This window comes from Gossypium hirsutum, chromosome D03 (assembly GCF_007990345.1).
Source record: "Gossypium hirsutum isolate 1008001.06 chromosome D03, Gossypium_hirsutum_v2.1, whole genome shotgun sequence".
Lineage (NCBI taxonomy): Eukaryota > Viridiplantae > Streptophyta > Magnoliopsida > Malvales > Malvaceae > Gossypium > Gossypium hirsutum.
Window position 1 is genome coordinate 10,441,154 of NC_053439.1, and position 22,598 is coordinate 10,463,751.

At 35.0% G+C, this 22,598-nt stretch overlaps 1 non-coding gene across 1 annotated transcript; it reads right to left on the reverse strand.

The window, feature by feature from the left end:
* Window positions 1–227: 227 nt before the first annotated feature.
* On the reverse strand, window positions 228–334 carry LOC121215643 (small nucleolar RNA R71). The gene has a single exon (XR_005911619.1). It is a non-coding gene; the product is annotated as a small nucleolar RNA R71 (small nucleolar RNA).
* Between the last annotated feature and the right edge of the window lie 22,264 nt (window positions 335–22,598).

Below are 22,598 nucleotides of genomic sequence, written 5' to 3' on the forward strand. Positions count from 1 at the left end.
TACCCACGGAAGATCCACATCTACACCTTCGATTATTCATGGAGGTGAGTGATTCATTTAAGTTGGCTAGTGTGACTGAAGACGCAATAAGGTTAAAACTATTTTTGTACTCGTTGCGAGATCGAGCACAAGCATGGTTGAATTCATTGCCACCAATTTTGATATTTACATGGCAAGAATTAGTAGAAAGGTTTTTGGTAAAATATTTTCCACCGAGCAAGAATGTAAAATTGTGAAATGAGATAACCACTTTCCAACAATTGGATGATGAGTCCTTATACGATGCGTGGGAAAGATTCAATGAATTACTTCATAAGTGTCCTCATCATGGGATTCCTCATTGTATCTAGTTGGAGGCGTTTTATAACGGTCTCAACGTACACACGAGATTAATAGTAAATACTTCTGTGAATGGTGCAATTTTTTCTAAGTCTTATAACGAGGCTTACAAGATCATCGAGAGGATCGCAAGCAAAAATTACCAATGGCTGATAAATCGAGCAGTTTTTGGAAGACAAGAAGTCAAAGAGTATGAAGTGGGTGCATTGACTTCACTCTCTACTCGGTTATCTTCTATTTCCTCTAAGTTAAAATAGTTTACCACTATTAGTTTGAATAATTTTGAAGCTCAATCACCAAGTTAGTATGATGTTGTTTCTTGCGTATACTATGGGGATGGTCATTCTTTCGAGAATTGCCCTTCAAACCCCGAGTCTGTTTATTATGTAAGGAACCAGTACCAAAATAGAAGTGGACAATGACCACAGTCCAACTTCTACAATCCTTCGTGGCAGAATCATCCACACTTTTCCTGAAATAACCAAGGAAATGGACCGACCAATAATCAGATGCAGCATAGACCCAACCAAACCCAAGGGTTTAACCAACATGCCCTAAAACCACCTCAAGCTGAGTCATCAAATAATTTGGAGGACTTGTTGAAAGCATACATGGATAAAATTGACGCATTGATCCAAAGTCAAGTAGCATCACTAAAAAATCTAGAGAACCAGATCGGTTTATTTGCTACTGAGCTTCGTAGTAGACCATAAGGAGCCTTGCCGAGCGAAATCTAAGAAATTTGGGTAAAGAACATTGCAAAGTGGTTGAGTTATGAAGTGGTAAGATTTTAGAACCTAAGGAAGTTATGGTTAATAAAAAGCTTACTGACAAGAAGGGAAGTCAGCCAACAGTTGAAGTTCCTATAATAGAAAAGTAGGTGCTAAAAATTTTGATGAGGTAAACCCTAAACTAGGGAATTCTGAAAGGTTAACACCTACTTTTGCATATTTTCCTTCTCAGAAAAGTTTTCCATATCAACCTAGAGTTTCATATCCTCAAAGACTTCAGCAGAATAAGCAGAAACAAGAGGTACAATTCAAGAATTTTTTGGATGTTTTAAAGCAATTACACATCAACATTCCATTGGTGGAGGCTTTAGAGAAAATTCCCAACTATGTGAAGTTGATAAAGGATATTTTGTCTAAGAAGAAATGACTTAATGAGTATGAGACTGTCGCTTTGATGAAGGAATGTAGTGCGTTCTCATAGAACAAACTACCTCTGAAACTGAAGGACTTTAGAAGCTTTACGATACCTTGCAACATTGGTGAATCATACTGAAGTAAAGCTGTGTACGACCTTAGAGCAAGCATCAACATGATACCTGAATCTATTCTCAAGCTATTGGGAATAGGTGAAGTAAGACCCACTACTGTGACACTTCAACTAGCGGATCGATTGTTAGCATATCCCAAGGGAAAGATCGAGGATATTTTGGTAAAAGTTGATAAATTTATTTTTCCTACTGAATTTATTATATTGGAATTTGAAGCAGATAAGGAAGTTTCGATCATCTTGGGGAGAACTTTTCTAGCCAAGGGAAGAACATTGATAGATGTCAAAAAAGGTGAACTCACCATGCGAGTTCAAGACGATAAATTAATGTTTAACATTCTGAAGGCCATGAAATTTCCTGATCCGATGGAGGATTGTTCGGTAATGGAGGAATTAGAAGCCTTAGTTTGTTTAGAAAGCAATTCTAAAGAAGACCCGTTGGAGAACACTTTAGGGTCTATACCATTCGAAGATGAAAAAGGTGATGAAGGTATGGCTTTGATGGAAGCCAATCCGAGGAGTTATGATCAACCATTGTGGTTCGAACAGCTAGAGTTGGGAGTTTGGAAATTTACACAACCAAAGTTGTCAATCGAAGAATCGCCTAAACTCGAACTCAAGGTACTTCCGTCCCATTTAATATACGTTTATCTTGGTAATAGTTCTACTTTACTTGTGATTGTTTCAGTTGACTTGACAGGTCATCAAGAGGAGCAATTGATTACTGTTTTAAAGAAATTTAAAAAGGCAATTGGTTGGACCATAGCTGACATATGAGGTATAATTCTTTCTTTCTGTATGCATAAAATTATTTTAGAGGAATGTGAAAAAGGTAAAATTTATGGGCAAAGGAGACTTAACCCTACCATGAAAGAAGTAGTATAGAAGGAGGTGATTAAATAGTTAGATGCAGGAATTATCTACCCCATCTCAGATAGTTCTTGGGTAAGTCTAGTATAATGTGTACCAAAGAAAGGTGGGATCACGATTGTCAAAAATGAACGTAACGAGTTACTCCCAACGAGAACTTTCACGGGTTGGAGAATTTATATTGACTACAGAAAAGTGTACAAATCCACTCGTAAGGATCTTTTTCGTTGCCTTTTATGGATCAAATGTTAGATCGACTGATAGGTAACGAATTTTATTGCTTTTTAGATCGATATTCGGGATACAACCAAATAGTTGTAGCCCTGGAAGACCAACATAAAAGTACTTTTACTTGTCCGTACGGTACATTTGCTTTTAGGCGAATGCCTTTTGACTTATGTAATGCACCTGCCACATTCCAACAGTGTATGATGGCAATTTTCACTGATATGGTTGAAAATTATGTTTAGGTTTTCATGGTTGATTTTTCTGTTTTTTGTAACACTTACGATGTTTATTTGAGTAATTTGGCTAAGGTACTAAAAAGATGCAAGGAGACAAATCTTGTCCTTAATTGGGAGAAATGTCACTTTATGGTTAATGAGGGAATTGTCTTAAGAGATAAGATTTTCAAAAACGGGATTGAAGTGGATAAAGCAAAAGTGGACATAATTGAAAGATTACCACCACCAGTTAGTGTGAAAGGAGTTAGAAGTTTCGTAAGCCATGCTGGTTTTTATCGTAGATTTATTAAGGATTTTTCAAAATTTTCTAAACCTTTGTATATGCTTTTAGAAAAAACTACTGTTTTTTATTTTAACAAAGCATGTTTAGAAGCTTTTGAAGAATTCAAAAATTGGTTAATTTCAACCCCAATAATTATTACACCTGATTGGAACTCACCTTTTGAGTTGCTGTTGGAGCTGTGATGGGTCAAAAAAGGAACAAAGTATTTCCTCCTATTTACTATGCAAGTAAAAATTTGACAAGATCCCAAATTAATTATACGATAATTGAAAAAGAGCTCATTGATATTATTTTTGCTTTTGACAAGTTTCGTTCATAACTTATAGGTACCAAAGTTACAGTGTTTACTGATCATGCTGTCATTAAGTGCTTACTCATGAAGAAATATGCTAAACTGAGGCTAATTCGTTTGATACTTTTATTCCAAGAGTTTGACCTTGAGATCCAAGACAGAAAAGGTGTTGAAAATCAAGTAGCTAATCATTTGTCGAGGTTGGAACACAATGAGGTAACTTATTCACTTGTTTCAATTAATGAGAATTTTCCTGATGAACAAATCTTCGAGGTAAGTCGAATACAAGAAACGCCTTGGTTTGTTGATTTTTCCAATTATTTAGCATGTGAAATAATTCCTCGAGAAATGACGTACCAACAAAGGAAGAAATTCTTTCATGATAGTCAGTATTATTTCTGGGAGGATCCGTTTTGTTTAAATAATGTGCAGATAACATAATTAGGAAGTGCGTAGCTAAAAGTGAAATTGATGAGATTCTGTACCACTGCCATTCATCTTCGAGTGGGGGACACTTTGGTGGTTCCCATACAGCAGTGAAAATTTTACAAGCTGGATTTTTTTAGCTTATAGTGTTCAAAGATGCTTATGCATATGTGAAAAACTGCGATCGATGCCAAATAACCAGAAATATATCAATGAGGAATGAGATTCCCTTGACAAACATTTTAGAGGTTGAACTATTCGATGTATGGGCCATTGATTTCCTAGGCCCGTTTCCTTCTTCCTATGGGAACAATTATATTTTGGTAGCTATGGACTATGTATCCAAGTAGGTTGAAGTCGAGGCATACCCTATTAATGACGCTAAGGTAGTTATGCGATTCCTACATAAGCATGTATTTACACGATTTGGGACTCATAGAGCAATAATTAGCGTTGACGGATCTCACTTTGTAAATAAGTGGCTTTAGTGGTTACTTGACAAGTATGATGTGAAGCAAAAGATTGCTACTACCTATCACCCATAGTCAAATAGGCAAGTTGAAAGGGTGAATCGTGAAATGAAAGGTATTCTTGAGAGGGTGGTGCACCCTAGCAGAACAGATTGGTCTTGAAGGCTCGATGATGCTCTTTGGACCTATCAAACAGCTTTTAAGACACCGTTAGAAATGATTCCTTATCGGTTAGTTTTTGGAAAGGCATGTCATTTGCCGCTTGAATTAGAGAATAAAGCTCACTGGGCTTTGAAGCAATTGAATTTGGATCTTAAGCAAGCCGGTGAGAGAAGGATGTTACAACTTGATAAGTTGGAAGAGTTGAGGTTATTTTCATATGAGAATGCAAAGATGTGTAAAGAAATATATAAGAGATGGCATGATAGTTGTATACAACCTAGTGAGTTCAAAGAAGGTCAGAAAGTGTTGTTGTTTAATTCGAGGCTAAGGTTATTTCCTGGAAAGGTCAAGTCCCGATGGAAATGACCTTATACCATCCACAAAGTTTATCCATATGGAGCTGTAAAATTGTACGACAACCATGGAGGTACGTTTAAAGTTAATGGTCAATGTCTCAAGCACTATTGGGATGGCAAAGTTGGGTGAATTAAAACCTCATTGAAATTATTAGACCCTTAATTTTTCATAAACCTACTTTTTAATAAAACGTTATAAATTATTTTCTTAAATTATACATTTAATTAATTATGTCTAAGGAAATTGGAACTTAAGCGATACCGTTGTAACCCCTTCAACATTTCCTAGGAATTAATTTAATGTATTTTTTTTAGAAGAAAACTTCTAATTAATTTTAAACTTTTATTTTTAGTTTTAGTTTTATTTTTCATTTTTATCTTTGCCTTTAATTTTAATTTATTTTAATTTTAATTTGTTTATATTTAATAAAGAGGATCAATTTGGCCCAAGTACTAATCAATTTATTTATTTTTAAGCAGTCTAATTTGTAAATACAGTTTGGGCTCAAGGCCTGAACAACAACGAGGAGAAATTTACCCATTTTTTTCATCCATAAGGGTTACCTAAAACCCTAATTTTGCTACCATTTTTTTCTCTCCATCAATACTTGTCGCTCAAGTCACTTAAAGTAGCTAAAATTTTGCTATAAATTTTCCCTAAGTCACCACTATATAAACCCCTTTCTACCACCCTAATTTTCACAACCCTTTAAGCAATTAGCTTAAACCCTAGCCACTCATTTTTTCCCTCTTAGCCGTCGGCCTAAATCCTGAAAAATCTCCCCAAATTCCTCCTATTGTTGCAAAACCCTAGCTTATTGTACTTACAATTCTTTTGTAGGAGCGACAACATCGTCATCGCATTCTTATCACCGCCACACTCTTGTTGATGCCGCACGCCTATCGCCGTCGTAAACCTGTCGCTGCCGCAAAATCCCTTACTTGATCCATTGTTGAATTTTGCCTATTTTTGGGAAAAATCACCATGTCTCGCAAAAGAAATAGATCTTCCAAACCTCTGTCAAAAATCCCATTGCGATTCAAGAGGATGAAGTAAAAGAAAGGTTTGATTCAACCTTCAAGAATCAACCTATGATGCCAGAAAAAGGTTTCAACTTGGAAAGCAATGATAAGATGGTTGTTCCTTTTCTGATTCAAAAGATAATTGTTGCCCTTAATTGGAATTATTTTTGCGATGCACGATCATTACCCGATGAGGATTTAGTTCAAGAGTATAATGCTAATTTGACTAAGACAAATGCTATGAAAGTTCTTGTTCGCAAGAAAAATGTAGCCTTAACTTCTAATTCCATTAATGATTTGTTTAACTTACCTGATGTTGAAGAAGATGAGTACTTTTCCATGATGACAAATATAAATTGGGATTTTCTTCAATAAGTGCTTAATATTGTGACAAATTTGGGATCTCAATAGATTATAAGAAAGTATGGCAGTCATTCTTGTCGAATAGAATATCTAAAATCATTAACTAAGGTATGATTTTACTTTGTTCGATATAGTTTCATACCTATCTCACACAGTTTCACCATCTCGATGGAGCGAATACTTTTGTTGTATGGAATTATGACAGAAAGGTCTATTAATGTTGGGAAGATGATTCTTAAGGAAATCCATGATTGTGCTAGAAAGAAGACTGGAAGTGCTTACTTTCCATCATTGATAACTTCACTTTGCTTAAGGGCCCAAGTTAAAACAAAAGCAAACCTGAAGGGACTGTATGTTGAAGGTTGCATCACAACCCATGATCTTGAAAGGTTAGTGGAGAATGTCCATGAACTAAACCCACCTAAACCAAGTGAACCAACAAGACCAGAAACGAATGAGTCATCGAACGAATCCAAAATGGAAGCTAACTCAGTTACTAAGACTGAAGAAGCAGAATCAGAGTTAGAACCGAGCAATCCAGAACCAATAAAGAAATCAGAAGTCTCTAAACCAAGAGAAGAGTTGAACGCTGATGAGCCAGTTGAACCAAGTGTTGATCCTGAGTTAACTATTCCTATACTCACTTCTTCAAATACTGTGAAGAAATTGGAATTGTTAATTATGATGGATATGATGAAATTTATGCATAACCAACAATTTTTTTCCTGAGTTCCCAGATTATAACTTCGAGTCATATAAGGAAGATAAGAATGCAAGCGAGGATGAAACAACAAAGGTGGAAGACGATGAGGATAAGTGAAATAAATAAAAGGGGGAATTTCTTATCTTTAGTTTTTATTTTTTTTAGGTGTTTATTTTTATTTCCTAGTTAGAATTTTTGCTTTCACATAATAAAATAGCAAGCATGAATAAATAAGTTCAATGCCTCTTCAATAGAAATAAAATAAAGTGATGTGGTAATGGGAATGAACATGTCTAAGATTGGATTGTGGAGAAAGGCTTGGTACTTAAGTAGTCTTTATGACTCACCTCTCTCTTCTTGCAACCCTTCCCGGTGTTCAGTTTTCATTCATTACTTTGTTTACGCTATGAGGACATTGCTTCTTTTTAAAGGGGGTAAGGCATTTCGCATGAATTTTAAAGTATGTTTCCATCCTTTTACTTAAGTATGCTGAAATAAATGAATGTTTAGAAAGAATTTTCGTTCATAAGTATGTTCAAATGCAAGCATGACTTCTGATTTTATCTAAACTATTCGTATGTTATCTTGAGTGATGGAATGCTTGTATGATCTTTAGTCCTATGTAGTATTTGCTATGAAAATTTTTTTTCTTTAGAAATCGACATGTATGAGGGTTTAAGTGTTTAGAATTGACTTAGTAACTTTCTTGAGGCAAAATCCTAGGAGGTATAAGAATATAATATGATATAGGCACACTTTCTTTGGATCGTTTGAGCCTTTTAAGCCGACCTTATTAATTAACCTTTGAAACTTAATTTTTGAGCTTAATGGTCTATTTATTACAAAGTACCTACATTATAAGTCACATTATCATCTTTTTTTTATTTTATCCTATTATTTTGCACCTACCTTAACTGGATTTGTTTTTGTGACCAAAGTTTGAGGAAAGATATGAAAAAATGTACATGTTCTTCACAAGATCTAAAAAAAAGAAAAAAAAATAAATGAATGAACAAAGGCAATTTTGTTCAAAAGAATAAAAGATTTCTCAAATTCTCAAAAATAAAGAGCAAATTTTGCTCAAAGTATGAAAAATAATAAAGGTTGAAGTATGAGCTCGAAATAAGTTTGGGGATGTTCCAAAGACCCAAATTTTTGAAAGTTGTGACACAGAAAGATCCAAGACAAGTTAAGGTTAAAATGATTGAACCTCAAATTCACTTATCTTTATCCGTACCTTTAGCCTAGCCCCATTACAACCTAATAAAAGACCTATTGATTGGATGATTATATCGACTACATTAGTGGAGAGAAATTACTAAGCTCAACTTATGAGGACCACTAATTAAACCTTGGGATTGCTACGTTTAGTTGATAAAGAAAGCATATTGATTAGTGAATGTTATGTATGACTTTGAAAATGCATGCAAACTATGATTCATGTTGATATTATGATGTGCTAAGTATAAAGTTTGGAAATAATATTTGCATTTGAGCTACTTATCAATAAAAAATTATTTTTGAGCATGATTTTATTGATGCATGATTATGTGCAAAGATTGATGCTACTTTATCATTTTGCAAAACTGTCTTAACAAAAGTTGTGTTGTGCATGAACATTACTCGAGACAAGCAATGGTTTAAGTTTAGGGGTGTGTAAACTCGAAATTATATAGGGTTTTTCTATCTATTTTTCCACTTTTTTACTTAATAAATATGTTTATCTTGAGTAATTGTTATTAAAATAAGTGAATTATACTTAATTAGTAATATTGAGCATGAATTTGTAAAGTATGAGAAATTGTGCTTAATTACATGATTTTTGTACATATTTTATATTATTTCAAGTTAATTTATTTAATATGTGATTTTTCACTATGTAGGAGGACCATTGAAGATATGACTAATGTGTATGAAACATGGACATGGATTTTTCACTATGTAAGAGAACCATTGAAGATATGAAACATGGACACATAAGTTAATTAATATGGATGGCAAGACCATACAATTTGGGTCATAATGTTGATAATTTGAACCAATAAAAAAGGTGCTAAAAGATGGACATGTCTGCTAAATTATTGGACTAAGAAACTGTCCAACAAGGGGGAACTAAAGCCCAGTTTCGACACAAGTAGATGGCTACCCAAAAGCAAGCATTGGGGTGTTTAATTAAGGTCTTTACATTTGGAATATAATTAGAAATAAACCTAACAACTTGTTGTTGAAACCGTCCACCATGTGTCTATTAATACCCATGGTTTGAATTCAAATTGAAGAGACTTAGTCATCCCTTTTTCCTTGAAATATGGCCAGTCATGTATGGTAGAAAAAGAAGGAATTTTGAATCTATTTTTAGCTAACTCTACCCTTACCTTCACCTATAAATACCATGCACCTATCAATTTCAAATCATACCTCACAACTCATTTCTCTGCTCTCATTAGAATTTTCTCTACATTTCATTCCCCTTTTCCTTCCCTCGCATAGCCACCCATCTCCTTCCCATCCTTTAGCCATAAAATCTCTATCAAAAGAATTCTTTGGTTGGCCACCTGAGGAACTCCTTAGCAAAAGAAGCATTGAGCAGAACAGAGGAGCACATCAGTCCGAATAGATTCAAAAGGATGTTGAATTGAATAGAGTTTACCCTTTCCTCTTGTTATCTATTTAAATTATGTTTGCTTTAAGTTTACTATTTTTGACATCAACAATGACATTTTGAATCCTATTTGCTAAGATGATTATGTTAATTCAATAAGATCTATTTTATTCATGTTTAGCATGTTTAGGTCTCAGTCAATCATGTTTTCAATTAATATCATGATGTATTTGATTCATACGTGATTGTGTGCACTCAGATTAGCTGAGTGATCCTAACCAGACAATGGCTAGTAAACACATAATTGAAAAGTGCAATGCTCAATTTAGATCCTTAAACCCGACTAAGTTGAGGTTCGTAATATCTTTAGTTAACTCTATTGCCTTGCATAGTTTTTAGATTTATGTAATTAAACTATTGCAAACGTAAATTTCCATGTGACCTTACATAAATGCTAAGAAACCCTTAGTTAATATGATCAGTAAAATACATATTTAACTAAGTAAAAGACTCTAAAATGACTTAATTTGGTTTCCAAACTCATGAAAGATCGAGTTTTCGTGGAAGTATTTTCAAACATTGTTAAGCATGATAAAGTAAATAGAATTTATTAATATAATTATCCTAGCCCATTTAATGTTGACTGTTTTTGTTGCTAAAGTCATTCATTCTTACATGTAGGTAAATTGCATCTAGATTAGAATTGCATAGAATCTTTGCATCTAGTTAATTTTATTTAGTTTAATCATCACCATCCAAATTATTGAGTTTTTACATCAAATTGTGAATTTATAATTTTTCAAATATTTGGTTAAGTTTATACAGTCCCTGTGGAGACGATAACTCATTTTACTTATTTATTACTTAAATGATTGTGTACACTTGCACAAACCTCGTTATAAGATCTTTAATGAACCTGGAGAAATATTTGGGCCTACCAAACATTGTTGGTAGGCAGAAGTGTAAGAATTTTTAAGGTTTTAAGGAAAGGGTGGCTAAGCAAATGAATAACTGGTGTGTTGAAACACTGTCACAAGGAAGAAATGAAGTATTTATTAAGAGTGTTTTGTAATTTGTTCCCACCTACGCTATGTCATTTTTTTTGCTTCCAATTTTTTTAAGTAATAAGATGGAATAGATTCTTAGTTGGTTTTGGTGGCAGACGCAGAAGGGGAAACAAGGCATCTATTGGTGTAGTTGGAAAACATTATGTTTTGGGAAAGAAGATGGTGGTATGGAATTTTGGAATTTTGCCAAATTCAATTTAGCCCTTCTGGCAAAACAAGGCTGGCAACTAATGGAACATCCCAATTCTTTGTTAGCAAGGACTTTGAAAGCTAAATATTTCCCGAATACAAATTTTATGCAATCAAAATTAGGAAATTACCTTTCGTATACTTGGAGAAGTGTATGGGCAATGAAAAATATATTACTGAAGGGGATGGTCTGGAGGGTTGGCAAAGGGGACAACATTTTGATATGGTAGGATGCTTGGGATCTTGGTTTGAAGAATCACAAAATTCAAGAGTCAGTCCAAAATAATAACTTCGAAAAAGTGGCTAAATTGATAGTCCAGATCTAAGACAGTGGAAGGAGGGGACTATTACCAATTTGTTTGTAAGGGAAGAGGCTAAAGCAATACTGCTCATTCCTTTGGCAAGGTATGCGCGAGATGATTGTAGGGTCTGGAGTGGTGAACTAACGAGGGAGTACACTGTGAGAAGTGGGTATATGAGGTTAGTAAAGGAGACTCTAAACCTAACTATAGATGATTTAGAGATTACAACAAAATAATTTTTACAAAAATCTATAGAAAACAAATTTTCCAGGAAAAGTAAAAATTACAAATTGGAAAATCTATAACAACTACATTCCTACTCTTGCTAATCTACATTTCAAATGGGTGAGTAGTTCTGCTATCTGGTTTCGATGAAAAATGCCTCAGAATCGCTAGAACATGTCTTTAGGGACTATCCTGCGGTTCAAGGAATTTGGAGAGTGTTAGGACTTCAGGAAACTAATGAAGAAGATAGCAGGAATTTCCAACAATGGATGGAGGAAACGCTTACAAGGCTAACAAGCTCACAAAGAAAGTGCCTTTTCTGTAGCATCCGGGCTATCTTGTCAAGATGAAATTAGGCGTTGCATGAAGGAATCCATCAAACAATACAGGAAACAGTACGGTTTATCTATAAAAATCTAGGGGAGTAGGAAAGGGCTAATAATATCTTACATGGCCAATGAATCGAGGAGCGATGGAGCCCGTCAGGAAGGGTGTCACAAGAGAATATGATATACGAATTGTGCAAGTATACACATCGGTTCAAGTAATAAAGTGATGAGTTAGTATCATTCCCACGAGGATCAGATTGAGGCATAAATTTGGTCAAGTTATTATAATAAAATGCGATTAATGCTATGGAAAAGTCAATGATAAATATGTAGTGGCAATTAGTGGAGTAATGATGTAAGCAATACGTGGAATTAGTGAGTAACTGAAAATGCTGTGGCAAAATGAGAGTATAAATTTAATGGTAATTATGAGAATTACTACAAGAATATTATGTAAAAGAACAAATAAGTAACTAATAATGATCTCGCAAAGATACTATGCAAAGAATAAGGGATATACGATGTTGATTTGGCAAAGATACTAAGAATCAACCCTTACTGTCAATAATGCCTTGGCAAAATCGTATCTACTTTATTGCACAGAAGAGTTCTAAAATGGCATGACTTTCACGAAAGTAAAACCTTAAGTTACCTTTCCCGTGTCTATAGGCTTTTTCGATATCTTGCATAGGTTTCTTCTGTATGATCATGACTCTATGTCTAGAGTTGACTACAAGTGTCTATAGAATACTTGCTCATTTCATTTAATTTTAATCCAACCAATCTAACCCTTTCGAAATTAGAATCAGTTTATAAATATGCGAACAGTCTTCTATGTCTAGAGATCGTTTGCATTTTAATTAAGAAATAAGAATAATAAACTAAAACATTAAAGTAAATTAGAGATATATTGCATCCATAAAAAAGTTTAAGGTTTCATCGAAAGTAATCCCAACCCTATGAGATTTAGCTCATGGGCTGGGGAATAAAATTCCAAACCAAAATTATCTAACATTGCATTCAACTACTTTAATTCAATCTTTTGAAGGAATACTAATGAAATAATGGAAGAAATTCGGGAAGCAACTTTCGCTTGCCCAGTCCACACTTTAGCAACACAGCGTCCTATGATGGCTAAGAAGGAATGCCTTTGACTTTTTGTCCCTTGCGCAGTCGAACCCTTATTCATGCCTAAGGATCTCTCTCACTCTTTCTTTGTTGTTTTTGAGGTCCCCTTCATCGGGTTTTATAGATAGATTAGGCTAGAGTTAGCTATTAGCTCTTGATTATCTTCTCCTCTTTTAGGGGGATTTATCTGGTACAAGATTGAATTTGAATTTGAACTGAGACTATTGCGCAAAAAATGATGACTTGGTCTTCCTGGCATTGGCACGGCATCCGTGCTGGCAAACTGTCTACACTTTTCCCTGGAAAAACTTCACTCCTTTATTTCCTCGTTCCAAAACCTGTTCCTACCACACCAACACAAAAAACTCCACCACAAGCGATTAAAAGCACCAAATTCCAACACAACCCAAGTCCTAATACAATATTAAAAATGCTAACTAAAATGTCCTAAAATGCAACAAAATGCACTTAAGTGCAAGCAATTAGCTAGGTCTAAAGGCATGAACTATAACTCTTTTCAAGAGTTATCACACCCCCAAACTTGAGTTATTGCTTGTCCTCAAGCAAAATACATCTAAATGCATGAATGCGCTCATCTTCCCTTGGTAAAAAAAATCTTGTACTGCCTAGCTATTCAAAAAACAATTTATACCTCCATTCTCAGCGATATTCTTTTTTCCTAAAACTGATTCAAATGTCAAAGGTTTGTTCAACAAAGGCAGTGCAAAAATTTCTCCTTAAAAATGAAATTTCCTAAGTACCCATACATTCTCTCTTTCATCTTATAGCAAATATCTTTTTATTTACTTAGTTCATTTGTTACCTAAACAGAAGTCGTTTGCTTTAAGCTCATATCAAAATATATTATTCACATTTGCATATATTTATTCTCTCTTTTTTTAAAGTAAATTATTATTAGGGGATTTAGTATGTCAAAAAATTCTTTGACTTAACAATCACGATGGAGCATACAACGACTTGCCAAGTACTCAATCATGTCACAATTTAAACCAAAAGTCACACGTGAAGCTAAGGCTTTTAACTAAAAATATGGATGGAGCATACAACTACCTCTTTAGCTACTCAGCCTTTTGCTACAGTGGAATTCCCTAAACTTATACCACACACTCTTACTTAGGTCCTCCTTTCTAATCAACGGCATGATGGAGCAAACAAAGTGATGCTGACCTACTTAGCAACTCTAAGCATTGGAGTGCATATTTATTTAAACAAAATGTCGTAACAATATAACTAATGTTTGGTTTCAAAAACCGCTAAGGTCATTAAAAAGATACTTACTATATTTCGAAAATCCATAAAATATATAGAGTATAGGACATCCCATTTTTGGAAATCAATTTCCAAGCAACTTAGCCTAAGCTAACTTCACCCAATCCATTATTACCTATTCTAGGTCTAAAAAAATTAAGCTCATCATCGAACATCATAAAGAAAAACTATAATTCTTATAGACAAGGCAGCATTTCAATAGTTATTATGTCATGGAAAAATATCCTATATACCAAAATGAACATACAAATGTAACCTAGATGCACAATACACACCCAAGCCTAAGGGATGCATTGTCCTCAATGCATGCAAAATCATGAACAGTATATAAAAGTATGAATATGCACACAAATGGAAAAAAAAGTATGCAATGCATGAGAGAAAATCAAAACATAACTTCCTTGGACTATAACATTCGCACTTCATTCAACTCTTTCTCGTGGACTTGCGAGCACTGACTTTGTATCGCATCTTCCTTTTCTGTAGGTCAACTTCCTCACCTTCTTTTCTGGTCTCTATTAGTTCATTGATCAGTTGACCGATTGCTTGATCCTGTTCAGTCATGGAGATGGTTGAAGATGTTAATTCAAGATTTTTACCTCTTTCAGTGGCAATATCGGGTGCAGGGGTAGGGACATTTGTTTATTCCTTTCCTTCTTCTACTTCTTTCTCTCATTTGGCAAAGGTTGATTTTTTTAACTCCTCCTCAACATTTTTTTATTTATCTGCAATGATTTCTGTAGTCACTGGGTCAGTTCTAGTAGCAGGTGGAACTGGATCTTTTCCGCACTCATTAAACAAGAACAAAGTAGCTGGGAAAGTAGAAAATTCTGGCATAGGTTTCGAAAAAAATTTTGGGAGGGATATTCTTAATGCCAAATCTCTATTTTTCACATACAACCAGCACTGATCCTGGCGTTCATTACTCTGTTCCAACTTTTCCATCATCTGGTATTGTTGCACCTCAAACAAAGACAACCTCTGTTCTAACTATTTTAGAAAAATCAAGATTTCCTGGTCATGAGAGGCAGGAGATGTTGTTGTGGGAATACCTGTGGTAGGGGAAGCTGGGCAAAAATTACTCGCGTTATCCCACCCTTATTGGGGGTAACGTCCTCAGCATCAACTAAAGGCACATTTTCCATCTTACATGAGGCAGAAATAAGGGAAGGAAAATTCAAAATCTCGACATTCTTATCAGCATACCTATGGACCTCTTGGAAGATAATCTTTCCTACATTTATTTGTCTTCCTAGTAGAATAGAATGCAATAGCAACATTCTTTCTTTTGACACAGTCATGTTATGTGTAGATGGCATAAGACGACTCCTTAAAAACTAGTACCACACCTTTCCAATTGGTTTTAATGTAGCTCTTTCAACCGTGTAACACACTTGGCGTAAAATAATCCACTTCGTTCCTTCAATGCATAAATCCTCTAATACTTTTGCCAACCCCTCCGGTGTTATATCCTCAGCAAATTCAGAATGCTCATCTCTAACTTCTTCGATGCCGAACTGGGCATTAATATGGTCTTTGTTGAATGAAAAAAATTTACCCCGCACATAAATGAAGGGAGAATTTGGGGAATTTACATGAGCGTAAAACTCTTTTACCACTTTACCCAAAACATCCCCTGGGTGTAGACAAAATCTGCTCCAGTTGTACTTTTCTACAATCGAGGATATTGATTCATCGTACCCCATGTGGGGTTCATCTTTCAATAAAAATCCCTATTCAAACCAAAATGGCCATTTTAGAATATTAGTTAAATACCTTGTGGTTGCAACAGCATTAAAGAATATTTTTGGGCAGGGCACCAGTGCCCAAAGATTCTGTTGTTTTAGAAGTACTCCTTACACTATCCATGAACAAAAGGTTAGGGAAACAGAAAAACAAAATAATGGAGTAAACAAAAAATAACATAGAGTTTGAAGACGAGAGGACTGTAAAAATGTGAACTTTGTGAGAAGTGGGAAACGTGAACCAGTTGAAGAAAATAAAAAGGGATAATGATGATAGTTTTTAAGGAATGGGAAACGTGAAGGAGAAGGGATATGATGTGGAGGAAAAGTTAAAAAACGGAAAGGACTTTTAGGGAAAAATGAAATAATCGAGCCCTACATTGTGGGCTTTATACTTTGGGTTTCCCAATATTCACTAAATGCAACATCCTAAAAATCTTTCCTTTGGATTTTTCTAACCAGTCAACTCTTTGGTTAACACCTCATCATTCAATTTGTCATGGCATAACGTGTCTTTGTAATGCTGCGGCAAACTACTGCTCTGTATACACTAACAAATCCTACTTCTTTTATTCTACTTCTATTCATAATAATAATAATAGAAATGAAATTTTATTAAAAATAAATAGAATAAAAATAAAAATAGCAATGGGAAATAAAACGAAAAAGCTACTTGTTAACAAAAATTCAAACATCACGAAGGCTAACACTTTGCTAGTCACACTCTATAGAAGCAGTCCGGTAATGTTTCAAGCGTTGTCTATTAACCTTGAATGTAGTGCATATTCTTATGCCTTTAACAACATCATGTGAATACACTTGAATTATTTCAAAAGGTCATAATCTTCGAGATTTTAACTTACTAGGAAATAATTTGAGCCTGAAATTAAACAATAATATATGTTGTCCTAGTTCAAATTGCCTTGGTAGAATTTTGGCATCATGTTATCACTTGGTTCTTTTCTTATACAAACGAGCATTCTCATATGCTTGTGTTCAAAAATCCTCCATGTTATCCAATCCTAGCAATGTCTTGCTGCCAACAGCAACCCAATCCATGTTCAGTTTCTTAATCACCCAAAACACTTTATGCTCAAGTTCCACAGGTAAATGACATGGCTTACGTAAACAAGTTTAAAAGGTGACATCCCTTGTGATGTTTTAAATACAGTTCGGTATGATCATAGAGCTTATCCAATCTAGTAGACCAATCCATTCGAAATGGATTCACCATTTTTTCCAGAATTTGCTTAATTTCTTTATTAGAGATTTTAGCTTGGCCATTCGTCTGAAGGTGATATGCCATGGCAATTCTATGTTTCACCTTATACCTACGCAAGGCATTGGCCATCAGTTTGCAATCAAAATAGGATCCCTCATCCTCAATAATGGCTCTTGGTGTACCAAATCATGTGAAAATGTTCTTATGCAAAAATTTCAATACCACTTTAGCATTATTAGAGGATAAGGCTACTACTTCTACCCACTTAGTAACATAGTCTACTGCCAAAAGTATGTATAACTTGCCCACAAATGGTGGAAACAAGCCCATAAAGTCTATTCCCCATACATCAAACAGTTCAATCTCAAATATATTTTGCAACGACATTTCCTGTCTCCTAGGCACATTTCTTGTTCTCTGACAACAGTCCCACGACTTATAGAATTCATGAGCATATTTAAACTTAGCCAATATAATCTTGATTGGAGTACCTTGGCAGCTATTTTTATCCCTCCAAAATTCCTCTATATAGGGCTAAATGACAATTTTGTAAGACATTTTTCATCTCATCGTTGGGGACACACTTCCGAATTATTTAATCTGCACAATGCTTAAATAGGAAGGGTACATCCCAATAGTACTGTTTGGCATCGTGAAGAAATTCCCTTTTTTTTTTTAGCATTGAAGTCCAGTGGCATTACACCACTTATTAAGAAGTTAACTATGCTAGCGTACCAAGGTAATGCCTTGGAATTGAGAAACTGTTCATCTGGGAATTCTTCCTTAATATATTTCTTGTTTTTATCTTCATTCATTAATTCTACTCTTGAAAAATGGTTAGCCACTTGATTTTTGGTTCCCTTTCGATCTCTAATTTTCAAATCAAACTCTTGTAATAAGAGTATCCACCTAATCAATCTCAGCTTGGCATCTTTTTTTCGTACCAAGTACTTGATAGCCGAGTGATCTATGTAGACTGTGACCTTTGTTCCTACTAAATAAGAACCGAACTTGTCAAATGCAAAGACCAGTACCAGTAATTCCTTCTCCGTAGTGGTATAATTAAGCTGAGTCTATGTCAACGTCCTACTAGCGTAATATATTACATGTTGTACCTTGTTTCTGCTTTGACCCAAAACTGCTCCCAGAACATAATTACTGGCATCGAACATAAGTTCAAAGGGAAATATCCATTCTAGAACAACCACAATCGGTGCTATTACCAATCACTTCTTAAGTTCCTCCAAAGCCTACAAAAATTGATCATCAAAATTAAAAGGTTTATTCTATTCAAGTAAAGTACACAAAGGTTTAGATATTTTCGAAAAATCCTGGATAAATCTTTTATAAAAACTTGTGTGTCCTAAAAAACTTCTAATACCCTTAACACTTGTAGGAAGTGGCAATTTTTCGATCACTTCTATTTTTGCTCTGCCCACTTCAATTCCTCATTCTAACACCCTATGTCTTAGGATAATCCTTCACGGACCATGAAATGGCATTTCTCTCAGTTTCATACTAGATTTGTTTCTTCACAACGACATAAAACCATCTCCAAATTTCTTAAGCAATCTTCAAAATCATTTTCGAACACAAAGAATTCTTCTATAAAAACTTCAAGAAATTTTTCCACCATGTCCGAGAATATGGCCACCATGCAGCGCTAGAAAGTTATCAGGGCATTCCATAACCCGAACAACATCAGCCTGAATACGAAAGTTCCATATGAACACGTGAAAGTTGTCTTCTCTTGATCTTCAGGTGCTATAGAAATATGATTATGTCATGAATAACCATCTAGGAAGCAATAAAAAGCCTTACCAACTAATCTATCCAACATTTGATCGATAAATGAAAAAGGGAAATGATCCTTCCTAGTTGCCTTGTTAAGCTTGTGGTAGCCCATACACACTCTCCATCCCGTAATAGTATGAGTCTGTATGAGCTAATTATTGTCATTACTTACTAACGTGACACCTCTTTTCTTGGGTACACATTACACAGGACTTACCCACGAGCTGTCAGAAATTGGGTAAATAATGCCAGCATCAAGCCACTTGATAATTTCTTTCTTGACAACTTCCTTCATAATTGGATTCAATCGTCTCTCTTGTTCAATGGATTTGCTATGGAAATCTTGTAATAAATTCTGTGCATACAAAATGTAGGGCTAATTCCCTTTATCGGCAAGGGTCCAACCCAGTTCTCTTTTAGATCGTTGTAACACTTCTAACAACCTATCCTCTTGCTCATGTGTTAGCTTAGCAAAAATTAAAACTGGAAAAGTGTTGTTATTTCCCAAATATGCATATTTCAAATGTTGTGGCAGAGGCTTTAGCTCTAGAATGAGAGATTCCTCTACAAATGGTTTAGGAGGTTTAAAAGATCATTCTGTTAAATCCAGGGATTCAAATTTCCTCCTTGGCTTATCCATTATCCGTTGGGCTTCCATAAATTCACCAAACCCTTCAAAACTTACTATGTCACCTTGCTCCATAAAATCATCTTCACTGTCAGAATTGTTGTAGCCAAATTTTGCGAATTCATCCTCTGCTGCTTTTATCAAGCCAATGGTGTGGCATTCCTCATTCTCATTCGTGCATTTTAACGAAACGATCTTACAAGAATAATTGGTACATCATGGTTAGCTTCACATTCTAAAATAAGAAAATTTGCAGGAAAGATAAATTTATCCACCCTTACCAATACATCTTCAATTTTACCTTCTGGATGGGCGTAAGATCGGTCTGCCAATTGCAACGTTACTATCGTAGGTCTTGCTTTCTCAATTCCTAGCTTCTTGAAAATAGATATAGGCATTAGATTTATACTTACACCTAGATCACATAATGTTTTTCCTAGGAAACGTCAATTAGGTACAAATCTTATACTATCATTTAAGCAAAGTAGCATGTCCCCTGAAGCTAAGATGTGGTTACAACTCATTTGTACTCGGATATATCCTACTTTGAATGTATCTAACATCGATACCTTTCAGGCTACTATTCTTTATGTTATTTTGTAGAAGGAAAAGATACGTATTGGGGAATGGATATACAGAAGCATGATTTGTTGTGTTCGTGAAAAGAAAGTAGGGTTGCTCTTTCCACTTCTTGTGGCAACTCTATGCAAAAACGCACAGGTGCTTATGGGCAGGTCCGGCATATGGCTTAAACCAATAAACAACCCTATTGGTAATGCCATATATAAATACTTTTTGGAGCTTCAACTAAAAAAAGTGAAAGAATGGAATGAAAAACGAGAGCATCAATGGGAGAGTCCTTAGTCTCTAAAGAAAAAAAGGAAGTTAGAAGCCCAAAAAAATTTAGGTGAAAGGAATATTCCTGGCTTAGAATGGATAATTAGATGGATGTTAGCAGTAGGACAGATTTATGATGATTATGCACGGAGACACGATTTGAAGATGCTAAAGTTTCCATCCATAAAATAAAATTAAAGACTAGGTCGCAATAGAAATGAAGAGGAGGATGATTCCAAAGAAGAAAAGGACCTCAAAGAAGAGGAAGACCCCCTAAGAAGCCAGGATTAAGTAGTCGGATCCAGAATCCAACTAATTTTGAACTTTTTTTAATTATTTTGGGGATTGTATATTTTTAAACTTTGATGATTTTATTCCTACTTAGTTAGATTTTATTTTATTTATAAAAAATGTATGTTTCTTTCTGTATAGGAACTTTTCACTTTGGACAACACGACATTTTGGAGTTGAACCGACAAGAAGGAGAGAGCCTGTAACAACCATAACACGTTGCCACTATCGAAATAAGGTTACGGAGTATTATCATACAATTTGAAACATTCCATAAATAACATCCAATTCATCAATTTAATTATCAATATTCATAAATAATTTAGAATGAAGCAAGACATATATTCACGGGTCTTAATCGAGCCTACGAGGATTTAAAAATAGTTTAGGAACAATCTGGGACCAATTCGGAACAAAACATGAGAATTGGGAAAAAATAAAAATTTCCAAAACAGGGGTCACATGGCTGTGTGTCCAAGCTGTGTGACAGAGCCCAAATCGTGTGGTCATCCTACACGCCCGTGTGTGGTCTCACACGCCCATGTGCGTGGGTCGTGGAACTCTCTAACTTGGGTCACACAGCCGTGTCGCAGGCCGTTTGTTAGTCTGTGTGAACCCTGCATCTAACATGCTAGGAGCGCACACCCGTGTAGGCTGCCCGTGTGTGACACACGGCCACGTGACAGTCCATATCCCAGGCCATGTATACCCAAAAGTGACCAAAATCATGCTCATTTTTCATCCAATTACAAGGGTACTTAAACCAATTCATAACACTTGATCACAAGACTATAACCACACATAAAAGAAACCAAAACATGTCAATTCCAACACCTAAGACTTTACCAATGTATCATACATTTAAACACAATATAAGACACATATACATTCATTACCATGGCTACTACCTTCAAACAAACATACACACACAATCTAATCTATTTCAACCACATCACCCCAAGCTTAAACACGGCACTTACCATTCCATGGTCAAACACTTGAGCTTACTTTAGTTTAACAAGCATAACTTATAAGATTACCATTTCACAACATCAAACATACCATAACACCACACAAAGCCATGAAACATTACTACTTAATCATTTTCCCTATTATATGTCATATAAGTCAAGTTGTTTACAAAATACACCAAAAGAGTCCTCGGGATAGTGTGATTCCTCGAGTTGATCCAATCTCCTGTCCACAAAATGTAATCTACAAGATAAAGAACAAGACATGAGTAAGCTTACGTAAAGCTTAGTAAGTTCGTTGATTAAACGATAGCCAACATAACAATTCAAATAACCAGATTAAAGAATAAAATTCCTGTCAATCACAGCTTACAACAGGTGACTAATGCCCAATATAAAACTACAATCGGCTCCACATTTCAATAACTATCAAAGATCATTAAATACAACCCGATGAACGATAAATGGATGTGAGTACACGGTTAACCAGCCAGCACACCAGATGCTCATATGAGCTAAACCATCCAACACACGAAATACTACTGTAAGATACCACATAAGTCCGCAACAAATGCAAGACCTCGGCATATCTAGTGAACAGAGAATCTATAGAAATCATCTCCACTACTCATATCAACCCCATACCGCGCACAATATAACTTATTGGCATGTCAATCGTACTCTATCCTACGTTCATCGGCTCAGAACATTTCCTTCATGATCAATGCTATAATGATCCCTTAATTCAATCCTCATGTACATGACATCATTATAATATTCAACCAAAGAAATTTAATTAATCTAATATACATTTAAATTTATTTAAAATTTTGTAATTTTCTCTTTTTTGTGATTTTTAGCCCGTTCTTGATCTAAAATAATAATTTCATTCAATTAACTAATTCCAATAGCCAAATCAGCTCATTTTATGCAATTAATTCATTTTTGA